Here is a 9,667-nt window from a genome sequence, read left to right on the forward strand (position 1 = left end):
AGTAAAAGGAGTAACAATGTTACCGTAAAAGGGGGAGAACTGGACAAACTTATATGATGTGTGATCTAATATTAAATGAATTAAACCTCTTATTGTAAATACACAAGGAAATGTCGACACGTACCTTCTTTAACACTTATATTATGCCTTGTGGCAAATATTGGCATTTAGAAAGTAAAAAGTTCATAAACAATGTTTTCTTAATTCAGAAAATTAATAATGGACAGCGAATGTTTGTAGATTATAATTAGATTTTACCTATTAAAACAAAAAACGGAATATTTCAACATGGAAATATGTAGACCGTATTTTATGAAGATTAAAATCTAAATATTTCATGACCCCGACGTGATTTGAACACGCAACCTTCTGATCTGGAATCAGACGCGCTACCGTTGCGCCACGGAGTCCACTCCATCGGCTAATCATTCATTTCATACATATCGTTATCTAGTTAATTTACGACTTATGTTTATACTTACATTACCGAATTGTTTGATATTTCTTCTCGGTTGCCAGTCATCTACAACATAACGGGGAGAATTAACTAGTCTCTGTACAGACTTGATTTACTGTTATTTCATCACATAGGGCTGACGCAATCAGTTAATGTAACACTACTTTCGCTTTTAATTAACGTTTCATTGTTGGTTCATCAATATTTGAATAGGTTTTGTTTGAATCAATAGACCCCATCCTCTGAAAACTTCTCTTGTGCGAGACTTCTACTAGTGAATCAGTGCGTGGCTTTGTTTGGAACTTATCCATTTATTTTCAAGGACCATGTATGCTGTATGTGAGTAACTCTTGAGATGGCAAAGTGTCTCGAACTGAAATCAGACTCCATGAATATCCAGAGTTATGGCTCTTTTCACACCGTTTGTAACTTTGTCCGGGACAACTTTCATGTAAAATGTCAACCCCGATTGCCAAATTGTATGTGTGAACCTCTTGGGACGGTAGAAGGTTGCAATTAAAATCGGGTACCTTGTCCCAACATAACACAGAGTAAAAGACATTTGTTCATATTTTATAGAGACGTTTGTCCGGAGTTGGGGACTTAGGATTGCTTGCAATATTTATTCTGCTGACATTTTACCTTATCGTTGGTGACCTTCTCCCTAAATAATGTGACATTTCACCTTAACTCTTACAACATCATAACTTAATCGTGATAATCTTTCACCTTTTTCTCTGGCGACCTTTTCTGCTACCCCTTTGAACTTTGCTCACCTCTGTTGACCTTTCATTTTATTATGGTGACCCTTTAGGATCCGCTTATTTCCTTTCAACTTGTCTGATAATAGTTCAGATACCTTTTATGACCTTCTCTTTTTCTCTAGTGAAATTAATTTCACCCCTTGTTCTTTATCTCTTGTGACCTTTATCCCCTTGGACTTTACCCATTGTGACATTTCACCCCTTGTTCTATATCTCTTGTGACCTTTATCCCCTTGGACTTTATCCATTGTGACCTCCCACCCCTTATTCTTTATCTCTGGTGACCTTTCACCCCTTGTTTTTTTTATATCTGGTGACATTTCACACCTCTTTCTCTATATCAGGTGACCCCTGACCCCTTCTTCTTTATTTCTGGTAACATTTCACACCTCCTTCTGTATCTCTGGTGTCCTTTCATCCCTTGTTCTTTATCTCTAGTGACCTTTAACCCCTTGGTCTTTATCCCTTGTGACCTTTCCCACCTTGTTCTTTATCTCTTGTGACCTTTAACCCCTTGGTCTTTATCCCTTGTGACCTTTAACCCCTTGGTCTTTATCCCTTGTGACCTTTAACCCCTTGGTCTTTATCCCTTGTGACCTTTCCCACCTTGTTCTTTATCTCTGGTGACTTTTCATCCCTGGTTCTCTATCTCGAGTGACCTTTCACCCCTGGTTCTCTATCTCTGGTCAATCTAAGCCAATTTGACCCCTTTTAGCCCCGCCCCTCAGCCATTCAGGGCGGGCCCGGGCCAATGGTTTCAAACCGTCGTTTCAGAGTTATAATGGCTTTCAAGTTTGAATAATTGCCAATGGAAAATGAACCAAACATACCCAAAATTATCATTTTCCTATATAAAGTATAGTAAACTTCGCCCCCTCCCCAGGGGCAAACATGGAGTGTGGTGTTCACTTTTAGCTGACCTTTGGCCATGGAAGGTTTTCATTGAAATCGGTTCAGGGGTTTCGGAGAAGTTGAAAATGTAAATTGTTTACGGATGTACGACGGACAACGACGATATCTCAGATGACATTAAAAGTCAGCATTTTCCTAATAGGCATGATGAAAACCTTTAGTTAGGCCATTAGGGGTCTGATAATGTGTATCAGTAGGTTTATTCAGACCTGTCCCGATGTATAGGAAGTATCATAAGACGATTTAGGAGTTGATATCAAGGCAGATAAAAATGTCATTCCCCCGTTACATTAAAAGGGATAGAAGTCTATAATTAAACTTCACATTAATGTTTTTTTATCTGCAAAATCACTTTCTGTTATTGTTGAAAACAGTTTTTTATTACTACTTTCATAAAATGAATCAAATAACGATTATGACAAGAAAGGAATCTAAAATAGAAAAACACCTCCGATATACACAAAAGCCTTTATACAGATTCATAAAAAAAATTCAAACAAACAAGTCCACAGCAGTAATACAATGTAAGGTTTTATTTAGTGTTATATCAATATATGTCTATTTAAAGGTTATAACAATGTAAATACAAATTAAAATGTATCAGTTACATTTACCGGTTGATTACATTTTGTAAACATCTGTGTAACACACTTTAATTAATAGTTGTTCGATAGTCATAATAGCTTTTATCATATGAATACCTTGTTATGTAGTGTCAAAAAGCCATCAAATAAATTATGTTTGTGTAACGTGTGTAATATCACTCCGGAAATTACGTAAATTCGAATATTTACATGTCTCCCTTCTTCAGCATAGTAAACTCTGACTATTAATTAGCGTAAACGAAATGAAAAAAGGCTCCGCGGATTGATACTTGTTTTAAATATGGCGCCGTTCACGCTTCAGCGACATAATAGTCCAATGACAACCACTGTTTGGATCATTCACCATCTAGATACATAGGACATATTTGGGATCCATTATGTCCAATTATACATATATGTCCAGTTACCTTTGGTGGTAACCTCAACGATGGCGACCTCATTCTGACCGCGTCATTCCATGAGCAGTGTGTCAATGCGTTTACATGACGACCGTTGTAAATGAATAGAAAAGTTCGAAGTGCTTCTTACATTGCTTATTTTAAAATTGAAAAAACATGAAGGGAAACAAATGGCGTTGTTCACTGCTTATTTCCTAAATTTACTCATATATCGATGTAGTTTCACTGGAACTAAATTGTCCTGGTAACCACGGCTAACATGGTTACCATCGAGAAAACCCGCTTCGAAAATTTTTCTGCGGAATGTAGCATTTAAACATTTTTTGAATGTAAATATAAGGATTGACCTTCATTTTGACGGCGTCCTTTTGAAGGTCAACCCTTAAATAGGAACATTCAATGTGACGTCACGTCAATGTGAAGCGTACGCAATTTTCAGAGGCGGCCAGGTGCAAAACATTCGTTTCATATCACAATAATTCGGTTTACTTTGTATTATATGATAAAAAGAATCTATCATTCGTTTCCAAGCTTCATATCAGATTGATGACACTCGTTTTGGCAGAGGCTCTCAAACATGTAAAATCTAAAACGTGTATCATAAATCAAAATATGAATGAAAACTTATGACAGATTCTCTTTATAGATATCGATACATGAAAAGAAAAAGAAACGCCAAACAACATGTCTGTTACACGTCTGAAACTTAATTAAGGTAAATTTTGTATTTATTCACAAGTGTTTCCTTTAAAATTGCAAAAGAAAAAGAAAGAAAAAAAGGTAGGCACAATGTATAGGGTAGGTAACCGGAAATAAACATTTGTTTCTTTGGTCTAAGAAAAGTATTCAAATTTAAAGCCAATTAACATTATGTATTTGGATGTTTATGTCATTCAATAACGAAATTTTCCGAGTAACAAACAATATAGATACATTTTATACAAACCCCTCATAAATATTGACATTGTGTTTGTCTCCCTTTCTGTCTGTCACTCTATCTATGACTCTCAAGTTTAGCTCACTTACTCGTTGATCAGTCCAATGATCATGTATTGTCGGTTGGTACAAACAATCGAGTTACTTATGTTTGTCCTATTACCGCGAATTATTGTACCACGAGGTCAAGTGAACCGTATATTACTATTTCCTAATGTTACAGTCCCATCACGTGTACGGTTCCGTCAAAACACCCGATCCACACGTTCCCACACGTGTCTACACCCACCGCTGTAGGTTCCACCACTCCATGTTTCTGGTCCAGGAGACACACAGCTTGTTTGCCGTCTATCGGTAGGACGTACACCTGATTGTTGTGTTCTTACCAAATGACATCTTACAGAGGCACTTACTACCGACCTTTTGACCGTTGTCGAGTTCACCAGTCCATGTCTGTGTACCGGTTCCTGATTCGTCTGTTATCTTTATCATCCCATCATCCAAACTTCCGTCAATTGTTTGAACTACACAGACGTCCAGATGTCAAGCAGACAACAAACGTTATGGCTTCTGATCCAATCGTGACCTTCCTCACAATCGTGCCTGACTGATTCAGTACCACTATGTCTGGTGTAAATGTACTAACAAACACTTCGTCCCTCTCGTTGATACTGATGTCATATGCGTTATGTGGTCTGATGTCTGCAAATGTTGTAACTTGTTTGTTGTGTAGTGATAGTTTATATACAAATATACTACATGGATCTCTGGTCATAAGTATGTCTGTTGTCCCGACCATGGTGATTCTGTACAATCTGAAGTTCAGTTTTACCGTCTCTATGACCACACCCTCCCTGTTGACCAGTACCAGACCCTTGTTGTGGTATATTGAAAACCACGCGTGACTGTCATCGACTGGACATATACCGAATATAATATATTGTGGAGTAACAGTAAACTTAGAGAGACGTTGAACGTGTTTACTGTCGATGTCTGTCTTCTCGTACTGGTTCCCGTGGTGTAATTCACCTAACATTTTCGTCAACATGACGCTGTCGATTCTTCCGGTAACAAAGCTTGGTTGTTTTGGTGAGACATATTTCACATTAACGTCGTACAGGGGCGGAGTTGTCCTCAATGACCTTTCTGTTTTAAACAAGGATACGCTTGATGTATTCGCCATTTCCGCTTGTTCAAGCAGACGCGTCAGTTCTTCGACTTTTTTCTCTGATCTTTGACAATCTTTCTCGTGCGTGGTTGATTCTTCTTTTTCTAAAGCCGATAATTCAGCGAGTATTGCATCAGCGATAGAATCAACTTATGCCTTTAACTTCGTCCTTTGAGAGTTCACATCTTTCCTCATTGTATCAAAGTGTCGTTAAACCCTTCGTTAACACGATTTCGCTCTGATGTCTCGTTCTTGAACTGTTCTATTTTAACAGAAATTGCTGTCATATGTTCTTTGAGATGTTGCTTTTTAATGGAAAATTCGTCTTCAAAATGTTTCCAGTTGTGGTGTTTTCCGTCCGCGTTTATGAAACTCCTTACAACGGTCACATAAATTCTCCTGACAGTCGTTACAATATCATCGTACCCCGTCTTCACTGTCACACAAAGCACACGTGTAGGTAACGGGTTCCTGAGCACGATGTACGGATCTGTTACTTGCCATGGTGTTGGTACTTTAGCGCGTTTGATGAAATACTTTGTCTACAAACTGTGAACTGCCATTTTTTTGTTGTTATGTCGGTACACCTTTAACTATACACTTCCTTGTTACGGGTATATCACGTGATTCTACCGACAGACAGCCGGACTCCTGGCGTTCGGCCAAAAATTGTCTAACTGATAAGACAGGGCTATCATACGTCACTATCATAACATGTGTGTATAGGACATACCGAGTACATGTGTTTTATGTTGCACATTTTAGTTGTGATTTGTACTTAAGTAATGTCCCTACGACCAAGCATTAGAACTATAGAAACAGAATGACAAGTCTTCTCATGACGCTGTGTAGCTTACCTACTATAGTAAATTACCAGTTTTTATAAAGACTTTACAGCATGTTCAAATAAAAATGTAGGTATTTTAACAGCAAAATGTTAGAGTTAGTAATGTACAAATATATAAAGAATTTGATAAATACTTGCAATATATAAATATCAAAAGCTGCAACTGTTTGAAGGAAACTATTGATGAAAGCAAAAATCACAAGCTCAAATCCATTTCGGGCAAAAGACATACTCAAAGTTAAGCAAAAGAAAGAGAGAGGGGGCAAGAGAGAGGGGCGGAGGGGGGCAGGGAGAGAGAGAGAGAGAGAGGGAGAGAGAGAGAGAGAGAGAGAGAGAGAGAGAGAGAGAGATGGAAACACAGGGAGAGAGAGAGAAGGAAAGAGAAAGCCATTAACATCTGGCATTACATTACTCACATACCTTCAAACTGTAAAAGTACTGTATAACAATCCGACAAAATCTGTTTCCAAACAAATCAACATTGTATGTGTATCGATATGCTTCACTGGGGGTATTATAACTGACACAGAAGGATCAGGGAGTCCTTTCGGTTCAGAAGTTATTGAATTGTACGTAAAGGCTTGTCAGCATAGTATTATGTAAAACGATATGTGTTATGTAGACAGACTCGTCCTAATGCCATTTATAATCTACACTCTACACTCTTAATGTACCACAAATAACAAATCGATTTACATCAAGTATCAACATAAGATTGGGGTATACAGTAAGTCATAACGAGTTTGCTGCCCTTGTTCGAGTCCTTTATACATCATTCAGCTATGCATTGTACTAATTGGAGTTTACACTCTAATGACTATATTCCAGTGTCAACTATTTGTCAAACTCGTTATCACTTACTCTATGACGTCATCAATTTAATGTAGACGCCAAGCGGTAAATATGTTCTAGAGGTAAGTATTTAAAAGTGATAAACATTTCATTTATATCTGAATTAGAATGTACTTTGAAATGTGAAATATGAATAGAAAACAGTACATTTTCTTTGATTGATTGAATAAGTGTGAGCAGCATTTGTAAAATCTATTTAAATTCTTTTATTACCATGTAACACATGCATGATATAATTAAACACCTTCGTACCAAACTAGAGGGCACAAATTTACCTTTTGTTGGTCACTGTTTTGTCGGTTTAAAACATGCGAATGTTTTGAGTGTTATTTACTCGGGTTTTATAGTCAAAATCCAGGAATAGAAACATATGTCCTGTGTAGTGTCAAAAGATAAAAAAAAATCATATAGAAAGAAAATCTGTTTGGTAATAGTTTTATTCTATTGCACATCCAAAGAGATTCTCTGTCGAAAATGTGATTTCTTTTTCATTTCATATCCGCTTTTATCTTCCACATATTTTTGATAGAAACTTCAAAATAAAGTCAGCATTTTCCCAATAGATATGACCTAATAATGTCACAGATATTTGCCAATTTTATTTTCCTGATGTCATTTTAAATACCGCTTGAAAGTTGTAGTTGGTTCAAATATAGATATAGTTGTGTCTTAAGTAAGCCCGTTCACAGGGACCCGAGAATTTATCACTGTGGATTGTTTGAACCTGTCCTGATAATAAACACCTCTGATTTTAGCCCGGTCATAGGGGCTTGAGAATTTTACCACTGTAAGTATGTTTGAACCTGTCTTGATGATAAAAACCACTTTTTAGCCCGGTTACGGGAGCCTGAGAATTTATCTTTGTGGGCATGTTTGGACCTTAAGCTGAAGTCTATTTTTGATTGTGTCTTAAGTAAACCCGTTCACAGGGACCCCAGCATTTATCACTCTAAGTATGTTTGAACCTGTCCTGATTATAAATACCTCTGAGTTTAGCCCGGTGATAGGGACCCGAGATTTTATGACTATGAGATTTTTGAACCTGTCCTGATTATAAATACCTCTGATTTTAGGCCGGTCATAGGGGCATGGAGAATGTATCACTGTAAACATGTTTTAACCTTTCCTGATAATAAATACTACTTATAAGCCCAATCACAGGGGCCTGAGAAATCATAACCGTAAGTATGTTTGAACCTGTCCTGATAAAAAGTAATAACCTTTTCTTGTTTCTCATTTGCCTGTTGTCTGATGACCTTTTACCTTACGTCTGATGACCTTTCACCTTAGTCTGATGACCTTTCACCTTACGTCTGATGACCTTTTACCTTATTTCTGATGACCTTATGCCTTACGTCTGATAACATTTTACCTTACGTCTGATGACCTTTTACCTTACGTCTGATGACCTTTTACCTCACGTCTGATGACCTTTCGCCTTACGTCTGTTGACCTTTCACCTTACGTCTTGTGACGTTCCATTTTGTTTCTGATGACTGCACTCATTTTTAATCCACGTCGAAGGATATTTCTTTATTCAATATTAAAATGCCTGAACATAGTTTTTATCTGTCATCATACCATATGTGATCTGGTGAACCCTATAATCCATGATTATATTTGCACGCGTCTCCCTTTCCTGATCTGTCCTCGTATCTGGCCTGTTTGCGTATCGCCAGCTGTGTCTTAAGAACTGACAATAAAGGTATAATTGGGATTATTTTATTGTGAAAATAAGCCATGCTATACCCTAGGTTATGTACAGCACACGGTATATAGATGGAAGCCCATTGGTATTCTTCTTCTCAAAAAAGGAGGCACGGTAGTCTAGTGACTACTATTGGTAGGACGCCGAGCTGGTTGCGGGTTCGAGTCACGTCACGCCACTGTGTTGTATCATTGAACAAGATACTTAACTCCGCTTGTTCCAGTCTACTCAGCTGTAAATGAGTTCGTGGTTGGACAGTGCTACAATTGTTGAATGCTAGCTGTGAGCGCCGAAATGGCAGCTCCGGCTGTATGATCCCAAGGGAGTTGAGAAACATGGTGGCTGGTTGCAAAGGCCCTATAACCACGGAAAATGATTTGAGAACCGCTTTAAAACGACCTTCAAACTAGGTTGTGATAAAGCGGTATATAAGAACCTCGAATTATTATTACAATGTATTATTATTATAGAAACCACGTACATATATATAGCCTGATATAGCTATACTTTCATCTAGTAAACCGGTTTTAACTTATACATGGAACTGTTAGACTAGGTAAATTGTGGGTGCCATTTTCGCTGAATGTTTATCTAAACGTATAAAACGTCTTATATTACCCTCTTCACATCACGATAGCGTCCCAGGTTCATGTGTTACCAGGGGGAAGTATTGCATCTACTTAGATTTCTCTAAATTTCCTCAAATGTAAAACATCATCGTAAAATATGTATGTATTCATGCAAAACTTCAGCTTGTGACTAGAGACCGTGATTGAATTGCTCACAATACCCCGAAATAATCATGGGCGGATGCGATGGTCCGCCCCCTTAATATTTGTTTTATTTTACAACTTACACTAATCACTTTTGTTAACCCGGGTTTTAATGCGCAGGGGGTCTTAATGTGGGAGGAAACCGGAGTACCGGGAGAAAATCCATATGGTCGGGCTGGTGACCCCATACCTTTTCACGTCCGATCGGGGAATCGAACCCCGGCCGCCTTGGTGAAAAGCAAGCGCG

General features: G+C 37.9%; 1 non-coding gene across 1 annotated transcript; it reads right to left on the minus strand.

Moving 5' to 3' along the window:
- Window positions 1-338: 338 nt before the first annotated feature.
- Window positions 339-410, minus strand: Trnaw-cca. Its single transcript has one exon. It is a non-coding gene; the product is annotated as a tRNA-Trp (tRNA).
- Between the last annotated feature and the right edge of the window lie 9,257 nt (window positions 411-9,667).

This window comes from Mizuhopecten yessoensis, unplaced genomic scaffold, assembly GCF_002113885.1.
Source record: "Mizuhopecten yessoensis strain PY_sf001 unplaced genomic scaffold, ASM211388v2 scaffold6823, whole genome shotgun sequence".
Lineage (NCBI taxonomy): Eukaryota > Metazoa > Mollusca > Bivalvia > Pectinida > Pectinidae > Mizuhopecten > Mizuhopecten yessoensis.